Here is an 18,039-nt window from a genome sequence, read left to right on the forward strand (position 1 = left end):
CAACCTGCAAAACACTTTCTCATCAAGTGGTTTAGTGAATATATCCGCTAATTGCTTGTCGGTGCGAACATGCTTAAGATTGATGTCACCCTTAGCAACATGATCTCGAATGAAATGATGAGGAACTTCAATATGCTTAGTTCGAGAATGTTGTACAGGATTATGACCAATTTTGATAGCACTTTCATTGTCACAAAGCAGTGGAACATGTTTCACATAAATCCCATAATCTTTAAGAGTTTGGGTCATCCAAAGTAACTGAGCACAACATGAACCAGCGGCAATGTATTCCGCTTCGGCGGTGGATAAGGATACCGAGTTTTGTTTCTTGGAAGACCAAGACACAAGAGATCTACCAAGAAATTGACAAGTACCCGAAGTGGACTTTCTATCAACCTTGTCTCCGGCATAATCCGAGTCAGAATAGCCAACAAGATCAAAAGAAGACCTCTTAGGATACCAAATGCCAAAATTTGGTGTATGGATTAAATATCTCACTATCCTTTTCACAGCCTTAAGATGACAATCTTTAGGAGCAGCTTGATATCGTGCACACATGCACACACTTAGCATAATATCGGGACGTGAAGCACATAGGTATAACAATGAACCAATCATAGAGCGATAAACCTTTTGATCAACCGGTTCACCATATTTGGTTAAATCATTATGTCCACTAGTAGGCATGGGTGTAGACATACCTTTGCATTCTTGCATATTGAACTTCTTGAATAAGTCCTTGGTGTACTTTGTTTGAGAGACAAATGCACCTTCCTTAGTTTGCTTGATTTGCAACCCGAGAAAGAATTTGAGTTCACTCATCATAGACATCTCAAACTTCTCTGACATTAGCTTTCCAAACTTTTCACTAAAGAGAGGGTTAGTTGAACCAAATATGATATCATCAACATAAATTTGGCATACAAATAGTTCTCCATTAACCCTTTTAGTAAAAAGAGTAGAATCAATTTTACCAATTTCAAAACCACTTGTAGTAAGGAACTTGGTCAAGCATTTATACCATGCTCTAGGAGCTTGTTTAAGACCATAAAGAGCTTTGTGAAGTTTGTAAACATGATTTGGTTTCTTAGGATTGATAAAGCCGGGAGGTTGTTTGACATAAACTTCCTCCTCTATTTCACCATTTAGAAAAGCACTTTTAATGTCCATTTGGTACAAGGTGATATTATGGTGATTAGCATAGGCAAGTAAGATGCGAATGGACTCAAGTCTAGCAACGGGAGCATACGTCTCACCATAGTCCATACCTTCGACTTGTGTGTACCCTTGGGCGACGAGACGTGCTTTGTTGTGAACCACTTGTCCATCTTCATCTTGCTTGTTGCGAAACACCCATTTGGTGCCAATGATGTTGTGGTTGTTGTCGGGCTTCTCGACCAATGTCCAAACTTGGTTTCTCTCAAAATTATGTAGCTCTTCATGCATAGCGTTTATCCAATCCGGATCTTCCAATGCTTCTTCAACCTTCATAGGTTCAATGCTAGAGATGAATGAATAGTTTTCACAAAAGTTAGCTAAACGAGTTTTTGAGCGAGTGATTCTCCCGGTTTGTATATCATTGAGGATTTGCTCGACGGGATGATCTTTGGCAATTCTTGCTCGAAGTCGTGAGAGCTTTTGCTTGGGTCTTCGTTGAACATCTTCTTCATCTTGTTCTTCTTCTTGGCCTTCTTCATTGTTGACGTCGTCGTTCTCTTGTCGTGGTGGAGAGGGAGGTTGTTGATGTTCATCTTGACGTACTTCCTTGTTTTCTTCATCTTGGTGTGTCCCACTTGTGGATGCTTCCGTGTCGATTCTTGGTTCACCTTGTCGTGAAGTAGAAGCTTCCACTTGGACGGATGAAGTACTCTCCTTCACCTCCGTTGGACGAATTTTGCCAATGGACAAGTCTTGAATTGCTTCTGAAGGGTCTTTGTCTCCTACATCAATTGGCAATTGCTCTACTTGCGAGCCATTAGATTCATCAAACTTCACATCTACCGTCTCTTCAACCTTTCGGGTGAAATTGTTGTAGACACGGTAAGTGTGAGAGTTTGAGCCATAACCAAGTAGAAAACCTTCATGAGATTTAGGAGCAAACTTTGAACGACGATGCTTATCAAGAATGTAGCACTTTGAGCTGAATACTCGAAAGTATCCGACTTGGGGTTTGTTACCGGTGAGAAGCTCGTATGCCGTCTTGCCGAGTAGCTTGTGAAGATATAAGCAATTTGTTGCGTGACAAGCTGTCTCAACCGCTTCTGCCCAAAAGTGCTTTGGCGTCTTGTATTCATCAAGCATCGTTCTTGCCATTTCAATGAGCGTCCGGTTCTTCCTCTCAACAACTCCATTTTGTTGAGGTGTGTACGTAGCCGAGAACTCGTGTGAAATCCCTTCTTCGTCAAGAAAGGTGTCCACATTTGCGTTCTTGAACTCCGTTCCGTTGTCACTCCGAACCTTCTTGATCTTCACATCAAACTGATTTTGGACCTTCCTAGAGAAGTTTCTGAAGATCTTCTGGACCTGCGACTTGTCATTAAGAAAGAACACCCACGTAAATCTTGAAAAATCATCAACTATAACTATACCAAAGGAATTTCCACCGAGACTCTTGTAGGCGTTGGGACCAAAAAGATCCATGTGAAGTAGCTCGAGTGGCCTCCTTGTGGTCATGATGTTCTTCACGGGATGTCTTCCTCCAACCTGTTTACCTGCTTGACATGCACTGCAAAGTCTATCCTTATCAAATATGACATCGTTGACTCCAAGGATATGATTTCCTTTAATAAGCTTGTCGAGGTTTCTCATGCCAACGTGACCTAGTCGTCTATGCCACAACCAACCTTTTGAGGATTTAGCAACAAAGCAAGTTTTAGGTTGTGCCTTTTTAGAGAAATCGACAATGTAAAGATCACCTCTACGCATACCCGTAAAGACCATTTTATGATTGTCTCGACGAAATACTTGGCAATCTACCTTAGTAAATAGGACATTCAAACCGAAATCAGCAAGTCTAGATACTGAAAGTAAGTTGTAGCCAAGAGATTCAACGAGCATGACATTTTGAATGGAACTATCATGTGAGATGGCCACCTTACCAAGGCCAACCACTTTACCCTTTGAATTATCACCAAAGGTGACATATTTTCGAGGGCCGTCATTTTCAGCAAGCTCACGAAACATCTCTTCATCTCCGGTCATATGATCAGTACATCCACTATCAAGAACCCATTCCTTTCCTCCTGATTCATATCCCCGAAGATTTTCCATAAGACCAAAACGTCTCATTGCATCATCAAGATCGAAGTCACTATCATCATCATCATAATATTCATGTTCATCATGATCTTGTGACTCATCATTTCCTAGAGAGGGTAATTCATTAGATAAATGATCATCAAAGTGGTCACTTTTATGAATTCTTATAGCTTTGAATATGATATCATTAATGATTCCAACATCTCCTTTAGCATGCTTAAGATTGGCAAGTTCAAAAAGACATTTACCAAAACTAGGATCACTAGAGTTCATCTTACTCAAGGCAATAGATTTATGGAAAATTTCATCCAAAGTTTTCAAGGAAAGATCGGAAAATCGTTCCTCAAGAAATTTCCATATAGTATAGGCACAACTTTGAGTAGGCAAACTAGCAATCAAGTTTTTGGGCAATCCTCTAATGATGAGCTCAATAGTTCTAAGATTGCGAATCATGTCAATATCTTCATCTAGGGTAGGATGCAAAGGATCAATATGAGGTGCACGAGGGCTAGCAATATACTTGTTTAAATGATATTGATTGAAGATTACAAGCATCTCATTTTTCCACTCATGAAAATACTCTCCATCAAGAATAGGCACTATATGTCTAAGACTCCCTAGAGTAGACACATCCATCTTCCTCCAATGGTGATTAAACCAAGGCAATGGAGACCAATGCTCTGATACCACTTGTAGGATCTAGAAGTAGATGTGTCTAGAGGGGGGTGATTAGACACATAATGCTCAAGTTGCAATTTTTTAAGCTTTTTCGGTTTAAGTGGAGTTTAGGCACAATTTCAACACACACAATACATATCAAGCAAGCATGCAAAGAGTATATGAGCAGCGCAATGTAAAGCATGCAACTTGCAAGAATGTAAAGAGAAGGGTTTGGAGAATTCAAACGCAATTGAAGACACGAATGTTTTTCCCGTGGTTCGGATAGGTGGTGCTATCCTACATCCACGTTGATGGAGACTTCAACCCACAAAGGGTAACGGTTGCGCGAGTCCACACAGGGCTCCACCCATGAAGGGTCCACGAAGAAGCAACCACCCACAAAGGGTCCACAAAGAAGCAACCTTGTCTATCCCACCATGGCCATCGCCCACACAGGACTTGCCTCACTAGCGGTAGATCTTCACGAAGTAGGCGATCTCCTTGCCCTTACAAACTTCTTGGTTCAACTCCACAATCTTGTCGGAGGCTCCCAAGTGACACCTAGCCAATCTAGGAGACACCACTCTCCAAGAAGTAACAAATGGTGTGTAGGTAATGAACTCCTTGCTCTTGTGCTTCAAATGATAGTCTCCCCAACACTCAACTCTCTCTCATAGGATTTGGATTTGGTGGAAAGAAGATTTGAGTGGAAAGCAACTTGGGAAGGCTAGAGATCAAGATTCATATGGTAGGAATGGAATATCTTGGTCTCAACACATGAGTAGGCGGTTCTCTCTCAGAACATATGAGTTGGAATGGTGTATGTGTTCTGATGGCTCTCTCCACAAATGAAGAGGAGGTGGAGGGGTATATATAGCCTCCACACAAAATCCAACCATTACACACAGTTTTCCAATCTCGGTGGAACCGAATAAACTCGGTCGGACCGAAAATGTAAACCTAGTGACCGTTAGAGATTTTCGGTGGGACTGACATGCAACTCGGTAGGACCGATATGGTTAGGGTTTGGGCATAACGTAATCTCGGTGAGACCGATTACACAAACTCGGTGAGACCGAATTTGGTAATTAGCTAACCAGAGAGTTGGTCAGGCAAACTCGGTGGGACCGATTTGCTCTTTCGGTTAGACCGAAAAGTTACAAAGAGGAAACACTGAATTTACATTGCAATCTCGGTGGGACCGATTGCATATCTCGGTGGGACCGAGAATATTGCAATAGGTAACAGAGAGTTTGCAAGCCCATCTCGGTGAGACCGAGATCCATATTGGTAGAACCGAATTGCTAGGGTTTGGCAGTGGCTTATGACAAGTGAAACTCGGTGGCGCCGGAAATCGGTAGGACCGAGTTTGGCTTAGGGTTTAGGTCATATGTGGAAGTGGGAAAGTAGCTGAGGATTTTGGAGCATATCATTAAGCACATGAAGCAAGAGGCTCATTAAGCAACACCTCATCCCTCCTTGATAGTATTGGCTTTTCCTAAAGACTCAATGTGATCTTGGATCACTAAAATATAAAATGAAGAGTCTTGAGCTTGAAGCTTTAGCCAATCCTTTGTCCTTAGCATCTTGAAGGAGTTCCCACAACCTTTAGTCCATGCCACTCCATTGTTGAACTTATCTGAAACATGCTAGATCGAAATGTTAGTCCAACAAGAGATATGTTGTCATCAATTATCAAAACCACCTAGGGAGCACTTGTGCTTTCAGGAATATCAAACAGAGTCCAAACAGAATGAAACCTTCGGGAACGTGATTTTCTCAACAGATAAGACCCGGGAGACATGGACCCTACGTCAAGGCACGTAACAGGAGGCCACGAGGTAGGGGGGCGTGCCCTACCCTACCAGGCGCGCCCCCACCCTCATGGGCCCCCTTTGCTCCACCGACGTACTTCTTCCTCCTATATATATCCACGTACCCCCAAACGATCAGATACAGAGCCAAAACCCTAATTCCACTGCCGCAACTTTCTGTATCCACGAGATCCCATCATGGGACCTGTTCCGTAGCTCCGTCGGAGGGGGCATCAATCACGGAGGGCTTCTACATCAACACCATAGCCTCTCCGATGAAGTGTGAGTAGTTTACCTCAGACCTACAGGTCCATAGTTAGTAGCTAGATGGCTTCTTCTCTCTTTTTGGATCTCAATACAATGTTCTCCCCCTCTCTTGTGGAGATCTATTCGATGTAATCTTCTTTTTGCGGTGTGTTTGTTGAGACCGATGAATTGTGGGTTTATGATCAAGTCTATCTATGAATAATATTTGAATCTTATATGAATTCTTTTATGTATGATTGGTTATCTTTGCAAGTCTCTTCGAATTATCAGTTTGGTTTGGCCTACTAGATTGATCTTTCTTGCAATGGGAGAAGTGCTTAGCTTTGGGTTCAATCTTGCGATGTCCTTTCCCGATGACAGTAAGGGCAGCAAGGCACGTATTGTATCGTTGCCATCGAGGATAACAAGATGGGGTTTCCTTCATATTGCATGAGTCTATCCCTCTACATCATGTCATCTTGCTTAAGGCGTTACTCTGTTTTTAACTTAATACTCTAGATGCATGCGATAGCGGTCGATGAGTGGAGTAATAGTAGTAGATGCTAGCAGGAGTCGTCTACTTGTCTCGGACGTGATGCCTATATACATGATCATACCTAGATATTCTCATAACTATGCTCAATTCTGTCAGTTGCTCAATAGTAATTTGTTCACCCACCGTAGAATACTTATACTCTCGAGAGAAGCCACTAGTGAAACCTATGGCCCCGGGTCTATCTCTATCATATTGTTCTCCTACTACTTTGCTATTTACTTTGCCTTTATTTTACTTTGCATCTTTATCACAAAAATACCCAAAATATTATCTTTATCATATCTATCAGATCTCACTCTCGTAAGTGGCCCTATAGGGATTGACAACCCCTATTTGCGTTGGTTGCGAGGATTTATTTGTTTTGTGCAGGTACGAGGGACTTGCGCGTAGCCTCCTACTGGATTGATACCTTGATTCTCAAAAACTGAGGGAAATACTTATGCTACTTTGCTGCATCATCCCTTCCTCTTCGGGGCAAACAAACGTAGTGCTCAAGAGGTAGGAAGAAGGATATCTGGCGCCGTTGTCGGGGAGGTCTTCGCAAAAGTCAACATACCAAGTACCCATCACATACCATTATCTCCCGCATTACATTATTTGCCATTTGCCTCTCGTTTTCCTCTCCCCCACTTCACCCTTGCCGTTTTATTCGCCCTCTCTCTCTCTATCCCCCCTCTCTTTTTCTTCTTGCTCGCTTTTCCTCCATCATGTCTGAATCAAAAAGGGTTAGGGGCTCTCTCCCAAGTCATAGTACTTTGGACAACCCGTCTATTCTCGCTAAACTCATAAATAAAAATACTATGGAAAAACCTACCAGAATTATCAAAGAGAATCTTAATAATTTTGATGAAGATGATTCTGGAATTTTTCGTTATTTACTCGATGAATCTTTGAAAGATTCTTGGTATAGACTATTAAGGATAAGGGCTAGTTATGTGCCTCAATATCAAATTGAAGTCTACTTAAAAAGTTTTTGTATTGCCCTTCCTTCCTATTTTAAGCATGTCTTAGATTCTATATTTGAAGAAGGTTTTCTAGAAGGGGATGTCGTAGAAACTTATGAAAAAATGAAAACTATATTTGGTCACCCCATGAATGAGAAAGTTGAATCTACATCTCTTTTGCTCTCTTACCAAAATGAATCTATTAAAGAGATAAAGGCTAGCCTAGATACAAATTTTTGTAACATACTTAATATTTGCTCTACCATTAACAGCCATGTTCTTTACCAAAATAGAAGGATCAATTCTATAGATAGCAAGTTTGCTGTTTTCTTTCCTACTACCAAATATGGCAATACCTAGATCAATTCTTGCTTGTTATGCCTAGCTAGGGGCGTTAAACAATAGCGCTTGTTGGGAGGCAACACAAATTTATTTTTATTCCTTGCTTTTTGATCCTGTTTAGTAATAAATAATTTATCTAGCCTCTGTTATGGTTGTGTTTTTTTTGTTTAATTAGTGTTTGTGCCAAGTAGAACCGTTGGGAAGACTTGGGGAAAGTCTTGTTGAACTTGCTGTAAAAAACAGAAACTTTAGCTCTCACGAGAACTACTACCATTTTTATTTGGGAAGTGATATTTATTTAATTCTTTTTGTAGATGATTAATAGATAAATTCCGCACGTCCAGAAATTTATTTTAGAATTTTTGGGGTTCCATATCTTGCGCTAGCTACAGATTACTACAGACTGTTCTGTTTTTGACAGATTCTGTTTTTCGTGTGTTGTTTGCCTATTTTGATGAATCTATGGCTAGTAAAATAGTTTATAAACCATAGAGAAGTTGGAATACAGGAGTTATAACACCAACATAAATAAATAATGAGTTCATTACAGTACCTTGAAGTGGTCTTTTGTTTTCTTTCGCTAACGGAGCTCACGAGATTTTCTACTTTAAGTTTTGTGTTGTGAAGTTTTCAAGTTTTGGGTAAAGATTTGATGGATTATGGAACAAGGAGTGGCAAGAGCCTAAGCTTGGGGATGCCCATGGCACCCCCAAGATAATCTAAGGACACATATAAGCCAAAGCTTGGGGATGCCCCGGAAGGCATCCCCTCTTTCGTCTACTTCTATCGGTAACTTCACTTGGAGCTATATTTTTATTTGCCACATGATATGTGTTTTGCTTGGAGCGTCTTGGATGATTTGAGTCTTTGCTTGTTAGTTTACCACAATCATCCTTGCTGTAAACACCTTTTGAGAGATCCATGCATGATTTGGAATTTGCTAGAATACTCTATGTGCTTCGCTTATATCTTTTGAGTTATATAATTTTGCTCTAGTGCTTCACTTATATATTTTAGAGCACGGTGGTGGATTTGTTTTATAGAAACTATTGATCTCTCATGCTTCACTTAGATTATTTTTAGAGTCTTAATAGCATGGTAATTTGCTTAAAATCCTAATATGCTTGGTATACAAGATTAATAATAAAACTTTCTTATGAGTGTGTTGGATACTATGATAAGTTTGATACTTGATAATTGTTTTGAGATATGAAGATGGTGATATTAAAGTTGTGCTAGTTGAGTAGTTGTGAATTTGAGAAATACTTGTGTTGAAGTTTATGATTCCCGTAGCATGCACGTATGGTGAACCGTTATGTGATGAAGTCAGAGCATGATTTATTTTTTGATTGTCTTCCTTATGAGTGGCGGTCGGGGACGAGCGATGGTCTTTTCCTACCAATCTATCCCCCTAGGAGCATGCGCGTAATACTTTGCTTTGATAACTTGTAGATTTTTGCATTAAGTATATGAGTTCTTTTTGACTCATGTTGAGTCCATGGATCATACGCACTCTCACCCTTCCACCTTCGCTAGCCTCTCTAATATCGCGCACCTTCCGCTGGTATCATACACCCACCATTACCTTCCTCAAAACAGCCACCATACCTACCTATTATGGCATTTCCATAGCCATTCCGAGATATATTGCCATGCAACTTTCCACCGTTCCGTTTATCATGACACACTCCATCATTGTCATATTGCTTAGCATGATCATGTAGTTGACATCGTATTTGTGGGAAAGCCATCGTTCATAATTCTTTCATACATGTCACTCATGAGTCATTGCATATCCCGGTACACCACCGGAGGCATTCATATAGAGTCATATTTTGTTCAAAGTATCGAGTTGTAATTCTTGAGTTGTAAGAAAAATAAAAGTGTGATGATCATCATTATTAGAGCATTGTCCCAGTGAGGAAAGGATGATGGAGACTATGATTCCCCCACAAGTCGGGATGAGACTCTGGACGAAAAATAAAAAAAGAGAAAGAAAAAAGAGGCCATAAAAAAAGAGAGAAAAGGCCAAAAGAAAAAATGAGAGAAAAAGAGAGAAGGGGCAATGCTACTATCCTTTTACCACACTTGTGCTTCAAAGTAGCACCATGATCTTCATAGTAGAGAGTCTCTCATGTTATCACTTTCATATACTAGTGGGAATTTTTCATTATAGAACTTGGTTGTATATTCCAATGATGGACTTCCTCAAATTGCCCTAGGTCTTCATGAGCAAGCATGTTGGATGCACACCCACTTAGTTTCTTTTTGAGCTTTCATATACTTATATCTCTAGTGCATCCGTTGCATTGCAATCCCTACTCACTCACATTGATATCTATTGATGGGCATCTCCATAGCCCGTTGATACGCCTAGTTGATGTGAGACTATCTTCTCCCTTTTTGTCTTCTCCACAACCACCGTTCTATTCCACCTACAATGCTATGTCCATGGCTCACGCTCATGTATTGCGTGAAAATTGAAAAAGTTTTGAGAATGTTAAAAGTATGAAACAATGGCTTGGCTTGTCATCGGGGTTGTTCATAATTTAAATATTTTGTGTGGTGAAGATGGAGCATAGCCAGACTATATGATTTTGTAGGGATAACTTTCTTTAGCCATGTTATGTCACACCCTGCATTTTGTAACATGTCATTTTCATTATTAAAGCATGAAAAAATGGACCAACAAAAACTTTTGCATTATTTGGCTTTTATTTTGGAGTTGGTTTTCTCTGAGTGATTTTTTAAAGTGCTCTTTAAAGTCAACTACCCCACCTTCTGTACTTCATCTCCTTGCCCCAAACTTCTGCCCAATGATCATGCCATGTGTATAGTACAGTATAGTATTTTCCTACAAAAATAATTTGGCCAAATAGTATTTTCAAAATTTAGTTTTCCAAAAACCCCTGAGTTGAGGTTTGCACTACAAGTGCTTGATTTGGGGTATGAAAAATATTTCAAAGAGTATATTTGCAACCTATTAGATATAGGATTCCCATAAACCACAAAAATATAATTTTAACAGTTATTTTCCTATTTTATTTAAAAGCTTTTTCTTAAGGCCAGAAATGGTCTTTAATAGGGGAAAATTATTTTAATGCTTCAAAAATATTTGAAAAAAATCAGGGAAACTCAGTGGACATATATTTTCCATATATAAGAGTTTCAACACATGGTCATGTTCAAAATATTGGACAAAACCTCCCAAAACAATTTCTGCCCATTTCAAGGATTTGAAATATTTCTACAAGAAATATTTTCATAAAAATCCAAGGAAAATCCAGCAAGTCACAAATGCATATTGTGGTCACCTTACAAATCCTCATCTCAATTAAGGTCAGTTTGGTTCACCAAAATGCACCAAAACCATCTCTGACCAGAATCAAATTTGAACAACTTTGTACTACCAACTTTCTATCCTGCACCCCAACTTTTGTGATCATGTTCCTATGACCAAATGAGGCCACTACACCAAGTGGTGCATCAAGGAGAAATGATTTGATCAACTACATCTGCACAAGTTCATTTCTGCTAATTTCTAGGGTTTACAAAAGTTGCATTGGCAACTTTGCCCAAATAAGCTCAAAATTGGTGGAAGACCCTAATTATATGTGTCATTCCCCCCTGTGGAGTCTCATGGCAAATGGAAACCATCTACTTGCCCAAAACAGCATCAAACACCTTCTGCCACTTTACAAAAATCCCATTTTTGGCCTCTTCCACTAATCTCCATAGGCTCAACTTTCTACCACGACCCCTCCTAGTCCCCCTCTAGCACCTGTGTGCTTTGCTGCCTGAGGAAGCAATGACGAAGGGGGGAGAACCCCATTTTTCTTCTCTGGACAGTGGATTCCTCTCTCTCTCTCTCAACCTCCCTCTCTCCTCTCAGCCTTCCAGAGCATCCAAGGCACTCCCCAGCTTTCGCCCATGCCCCCTGCAGCTGCCAGACGCAAGTGGATGCGCGCGGACGCGGGAAAGCCGCGGATGCCGGCCAAAGTCACGCTCTGGAGTGCCTGGCAGGGCACCCGACCATTGACGCCGCGCCTCCCGGCCACCTCGAGCCTCCCCCGCGCGCCAGTCGATGCCCCTCGATGTCCGCTCCACGCCAGCAGACCGCCCACTTGTTCACGCCCCCTCCTCTCTCTCCTGCAGCTCGTGCCAGAACGCCGCCCCGTTCGGCCAATGCTCGCGCCGCTCCTATGGCCCACCCGCAGCTCGCCCCGCTCCTCCTCTCTCTCCCTGGCACCCTAGACCACTCCCACGAACACCCCCGAGCCCTCCATTCCCTCTCTAACAGACACCCGAGCCGATCCCGCGGGCACCCGTAGGCCGCGCCTACGGTGGACCTCGGCCAGCCTATAAAAGGCGACCCCGAGCCTCTCTATCACTCCCTGTCGCTCCGCCACACTCCTAATCTACCTCCCGCACCAGCCATTTGTCCCCAGAGCTGCTCGAGCTCGAGATCGAGCTCGAGCTCCGCCTCCTCGGCTCGTCGGTGTTCGCGCGGTACAGGCCTCCTCCGCCCCCGTTCTCTCTCGATCTGGAACCACGCAGCACCACTGACCCCTTCCCCTCCCTTTCCCCACTCTTTTGCAGCCGGGAATGGCCGGAACCATCGACGACCGAAGCACCTCCGCCACGTGACCTCGTCGCCGGCGAACCAGGCTGCTCCGGTGTCCAACTCCACCTCCACCCGAACGGCGACACGACGCTGAGCCCAGTCGTGCCCTCGCCCGACCTCACCGTGCCCTGCATCGTCGCCGGTGAGCTCGCCGCCCTCTCTAACCCAGGGTTGATGACGACGACCGTGGGGCCCGTCCATCAGCCTCACGTCCTAACGCCTGGGCCCCGCCCGTCAGGTTTAAATCTGGCGCGCGCGTGCACCAGTGCGCCGGGCCACCTCTCTGGCTGGGCCTGCTGCGCTGCGCGTGTTCTGGCCCAGCAGGCACAGAGCCCTTTTCTTTTTCTTTTTCTATCACTTTTCCAAGAATTCCACAGGATAAAATATATGTCCAAATAAATTAATTCCAATTCCTAAATTCCTAAAGTATTGCAACCTATTTAATGGTGCAATTTTCATTCAAATCCAACAACCTTTTCTTCACTATAAATATTTAAATGTGATTTTAAGCATTTAAATATACCTTTGTAAATCCATTTCTCCTATTCTGCTACTCCAAATCCAAAACTAGGAATTTTCCCCTTCTTAGTTTTCAACCTAGTATTTAACAAACATGAGTTGACATTTTTCTGAGCACTTTGGTTTTTCTGTTTTGTTATTGCCTTATTTTTCTCGTTATTATTTTGCGACGATAGATTGCGTTGCTGACGAAGGAGTTGGACCAGAAGACTTTGAAGACCCAGAAAACTTTGTTGAGCCAGGCAAGCAGTGTAACACCCTCGATGCGACTATAGCTCCCACGTGTCGAGGCACGACTTAGAGACATAATCGCATTGAAGGCATATGTCGCAAGTTAGGCAATCTTCACAACATCCCATGTAATATGATAATAAAAGGGGATATAACATAGTTGGCTTACACTCGCCACATCAATCAAGTACATAAATAACATTACATCAACCAAACACTCATGGCCCGACTACGGCGCCAAAATAAAAGATAACCCAACATGCGACAACGGTCCCGTTCACCCCCAACTGGGCACCACTACTGATCATCGGGAAAGGAAACATAGTAACGTTGAGAGTCTTCGTCGAACTCCCACTTGAGCTCATACGTGTCTCCTGGAGCGGAATCATCAGGCCCTGCATCTGGTGTAATAGTAATCTTTGAGCCACAGGGACTCAGCAATCTCGCACCCTCGTGATCGAAACTATTTTAGCTTATACCAATGGCAAGGAAAATATAAGTGGAGCTGCAGCAAGCGACTAGCAAGTATGGTGGCTAACTTATTCGCCAAAGAGAGCAAGAAGAGGAGGCAAAGTGCGAGCGAGAAACTAGAGAGCAACCTGCGCAAACATTACTTCAACACCGTGTCCGCTGAGAAGAGGCCATCACGGTAACACACTCGGTTGATTCATTTTAATTAAATTAAGGTTCAAGTTATCTACAACCGGACATTAACAAATTCCCATCTGCCCATAACCGCGGGCATGGCTTTCGAAAGTTCAATCCCTGCAGGGGAGTCCCAACTTAGCCCATGACAAGCTCTCATGGTCAACAAATTAATAGACCTCCTCCCAAGATGTTCCGATCAGACTCGGTATCTCGGTTACTCAAGACACTTCGATAGGTTAAAACAAGACCAGCAACACCGCCCGAATGTGCCGACAAATCCCGATAGGAGCTGCACATATCTCTTTGTCAGGGCACACTCAAATGAGACTAGCTATGAGTAAAACCAACCCTCAAGTTTCCCCGAGGTGGCCCCGCAGGCAGCTCAGTTCGGACCAACACTCAGAGGGAGCACTAGCCCGGGGGGGGGGGTTAAAATAAGATGACCCTTGGGCTCCGGTAACCCAAGGGAAAAAGGCTAGGTGGCGAATGGTAAAACCAAGGTTGGGCATTGCTGGAAAAGCTTTAATCAAGGCAAACTATCAAGGGGTTCCCATTATAACCCAACCGCGTAAGGAACGCAAAATCCGGGAACTTAACACCGATATGACGGAAACTAGGGCGGCAAGAGTGGAACAAAACACTAGGTGAGAGGCCGAGCCTTCCACCCTTTACCAAGTATATAGATGAGTTAAGATAGCAAGATAATATAATGGTATCCCAACAAGTAAATAAATGTTCCAACAAGGAACGGCCTTCAATCTTCACCTGCAACTAGCAACGCTATAAGAGGGGCTGAGCAAAGCGGTAACATAGCCAATCAACGGTTTGCTAGGACAATGGTGGGTTAGAGGTTTGACATGGCAATTTGGGAGGCTTGAAAGCAAGTGGTAGGCATCGTAGCAATGGCATAGCAAAAGAGCAAGCAAACTAGCATAGCAAAGATAATAGTGATTTCGAGGGTAGGATCATCTTGCCTGCACAGTTGTCAGAGTTGACTGGATCCTCGAAAGAAAACTCAACGGGCTCCTTGTTAGCGAACTCATCTCCCGGCTCTACCCAAAAAAGACAAACAAGCAACAAGGATACCATCAACCACGTGCAAGAACCCAAACAAGATGATGCGATGATGATATGCTATGCGGGATGCGATGCGGGATGCAAAATGCAAGATATGACAGGAAATGCATGAACCGGGCCTCAACTTGGAAAACCAAGTGTGCCACTGGAAAGATGAGATGAAATTGCTTGAAAACGATATAAAGAACGCCGGAATCGGAGTTACGGTTTGGAAATGGCACGCGATTCAAAAATGACACCGGTCTGCGATTTACAGCAAGTAGCCAACTAAATGCAATGAGATGAACATGCTACATCAACCAAACATGACAACAAAATGCATGGCAGGGATTAATTCAAGATTCTTAACAAAAGTCTATCACTGAGCTACGGCCAATTCACCCATTAACAGGTTCAAACAAGCATGGCAAAAATGCATATGACAAACAGATCTCAGACTTGGTGAAATTAACACTTGTCTGGAATTTCAGATCAGGTAGCCCTCTTCGGAGCCACAAAACTACATGCTACAGGACCTGAACAAGGCAAAGTAAAGAATGTAATGGAGCTACTCAAAGAGCTTAACAAAAGTTCCTTAGTGACCTTGAGCCAAAAGGGATCAGAAAATACAATTGCAAGCATGTGAACATAGCAAAAACATAATCAGTTTTCAGACTTTGTGAAAACTGACACATGCTGAAATATAACTCAAGTAGGCACGTTTACGAGCTCGATGCACTCACTACGGTGCAAGTCATGGCAAGACAAGCTTACATATATCAAGAAGGCACAAAATGCAAGCTAGACATGGCAAGAACAATAGCATAGCATGCACGGATCAACTACAACATCATCGGCAAAATTGTAAACAAGTTGACAATCTGCCCAGATTCACAAAGTAGAAAAAGTAGAGCTCGATTGACTCAAGCTAGGGTGCTCCATAATTGCAAACAAAGACATGGATGGATAGAGCACTACAAGATTAACAAAACATCCTTACTGATCATCCTCAAAAGAGGCACGAATCACTAGGAAACAACAAGAACATATGGCATCATGAGATAAACAGCTCCAGGACTTCGTGAAAATACTAAGTCCCTGAAAACAGAATTAGCAAGTGCACCACTTTGCAAGCTTGCACAAGTTAACACACACATCACAAAAATACATGGATTGCACCTCTGGAAAGATGACAAAACCCTTAACAAAACACATGTAGAGCATCAGGGCATATTATGCACACATTAATCATGGCAAAATGACAAAAGTGCTAAACGGAGTAGCAGATCTGACAATTAACTCAAGTAGCCCTCTTCTAACAGCATTTCGGGCATCAAGATGAACTCCAAAGAAAATGATGCAATGGAATGAAATGATGTACTCTTTGAGATGAACATTTTGATATGCTATATGCATGAATCAGAGCTATGGATGCAAAGTTACGGAGCCACGAATATGAGCACTTGGACTGAAAATATCAGGGACTTAAAGAAAATTCAACCTCCGAGATCTAGGGTTACTGTTCACGCACGCGAACCGAGAATTCCGGCGAGGCGGCGGCGGCTCCGGCGAGCTCGAAGAAGCGGCGGGGAGGCGCGGGAGAGGTGGATCCGGCCACTCCCGGCCGGATCTGGCGGTGGAGGTGGCGGCGGCGGCCGGCGGGGCCTCGGGCGGCGCGGGCGAGCGGGCGCCAGCGAGGGGCGCGGGCCCGGGGCGGCGATGGCCGACGGCGGCGGGGCGTCGGTGGCGGCCGGCTCCGGGCTCCCCGGCCCGCGGCGGCGGCGAGGTGGCGGGTGCCACGTGGCGGCTCCGGAGTGGCTGCGGGCGGCGGAGCGGACGCGTACGGTCCGTCCGGACGTGTCCGGCGGCGGCGGCGGAGAAATCTAGGGTTTCGGGGAGGAAGGAGATCTGAATTTCGGGGGGGGGGGGGTGTTTAAATAGGCGTAGAGGGAGCTAGGAGAGTCCAAATGAGGTGCCGTTTTCGGCCACGCGATCGTGATCGAACGCTCTAGATGATGGAGCAGAGTTTGGTGGGTTTTGGGCCAAATTGAAGGGGTGTTGGGCTGCAACACACACGAGGCCTTTTCAGTCCCTCGGTTAACCGTTGGAGTATCAAACGAAGTCGAAATGATACAAAACTTGACAGGCGGTCTACCGGTAGTAAACCAAGGCTGCTTGGCAAGTCTCGGTCCAATCCGGAAATATTTAATCCCCACACACGAAAGAAAGCTAGAAATGACCAGCGGAGGAGAACGAAGCGCCGGAATGCAAAACGGACAACGGGGAAAATGCTCGAATGCATGAGACGAACACGTATGCAAATGCAATGCACATGATGACATGATATGAGATGCGTGAAAACGATAACAACACGCGGAGACAAAGACCCGAACCCGAGAAAATAAATATAACTTAACACCGGAAACGGTAAGAGTTGGAGTACAAATTGAGAAAGTTACATCCGGGGTGTTACAACACTCCACCACTACGAAAGGATCTCGTCCCGAGATCTAGGACTGAAAGAACGCCGGGTACTCAGAATGGAGGTGATCCTCGCGTTCCCAGGTAGTTTCACGGTCGGAATGGTGTGACCACTTGACTTTGAGAAATTTGATTGACTTGTTGCGAGTCTTGCGTTCAGTCTCTTCAAGAATAGCAACTGGGTGCTCACGATAAGAGAGATCTTTTTGGAGCTCAATGTCCTCAAAGTTGACGGTGCGGTCAGGAGTCCTGAAGCACTTTTGAAGCTGAGAGACATGGAACACGTCATGAACATTTGTAAAGTTTGAAGGAAGCTCGAGTTGATAGGCGAGGTCGCCCCTCTTGCTGACAATCTTGAAAGGTCCCACGTATCTGGGGGCAAGCTTCCCTTTGATACCGAAGCGACGAGTACCTTTCATAGGAGAGACGCGGAGGTAAACATGATCTCCGATCTCGAAAGCCAAATCACGGTGCTTACTATCATAGTAGCTCTTCTGACGGGATTGGGCTGCTTTGAGGTTATCTCGAATGACTTTCCACATTTCCTCTGCCTCTGTGATTAAGTCATTACCCAAAAGCTGACGTTCACCGGTTTCAGGCCAGTTGAGAGGGGTACGGCACTTCCTACCATACAGAATTTCAAACGGGGCCTTGCCCGAA

The sequence above is a fragment of the Triticum urartu genome, chromosome 6A (genome assembly GCF_056163025.1).
Source record: "Triticum urartu cultivar PI428250 chromosome 6A, HENAU_Tu73, whole genome shotgun sequence".
Taxonomy (NCBI): domain Eukaryota; kingdom Viridiplantae; phylum Streptophyta; class Magnoliopsida; order Poales; family Poaceae; genus Triticum; species Triticum urartu.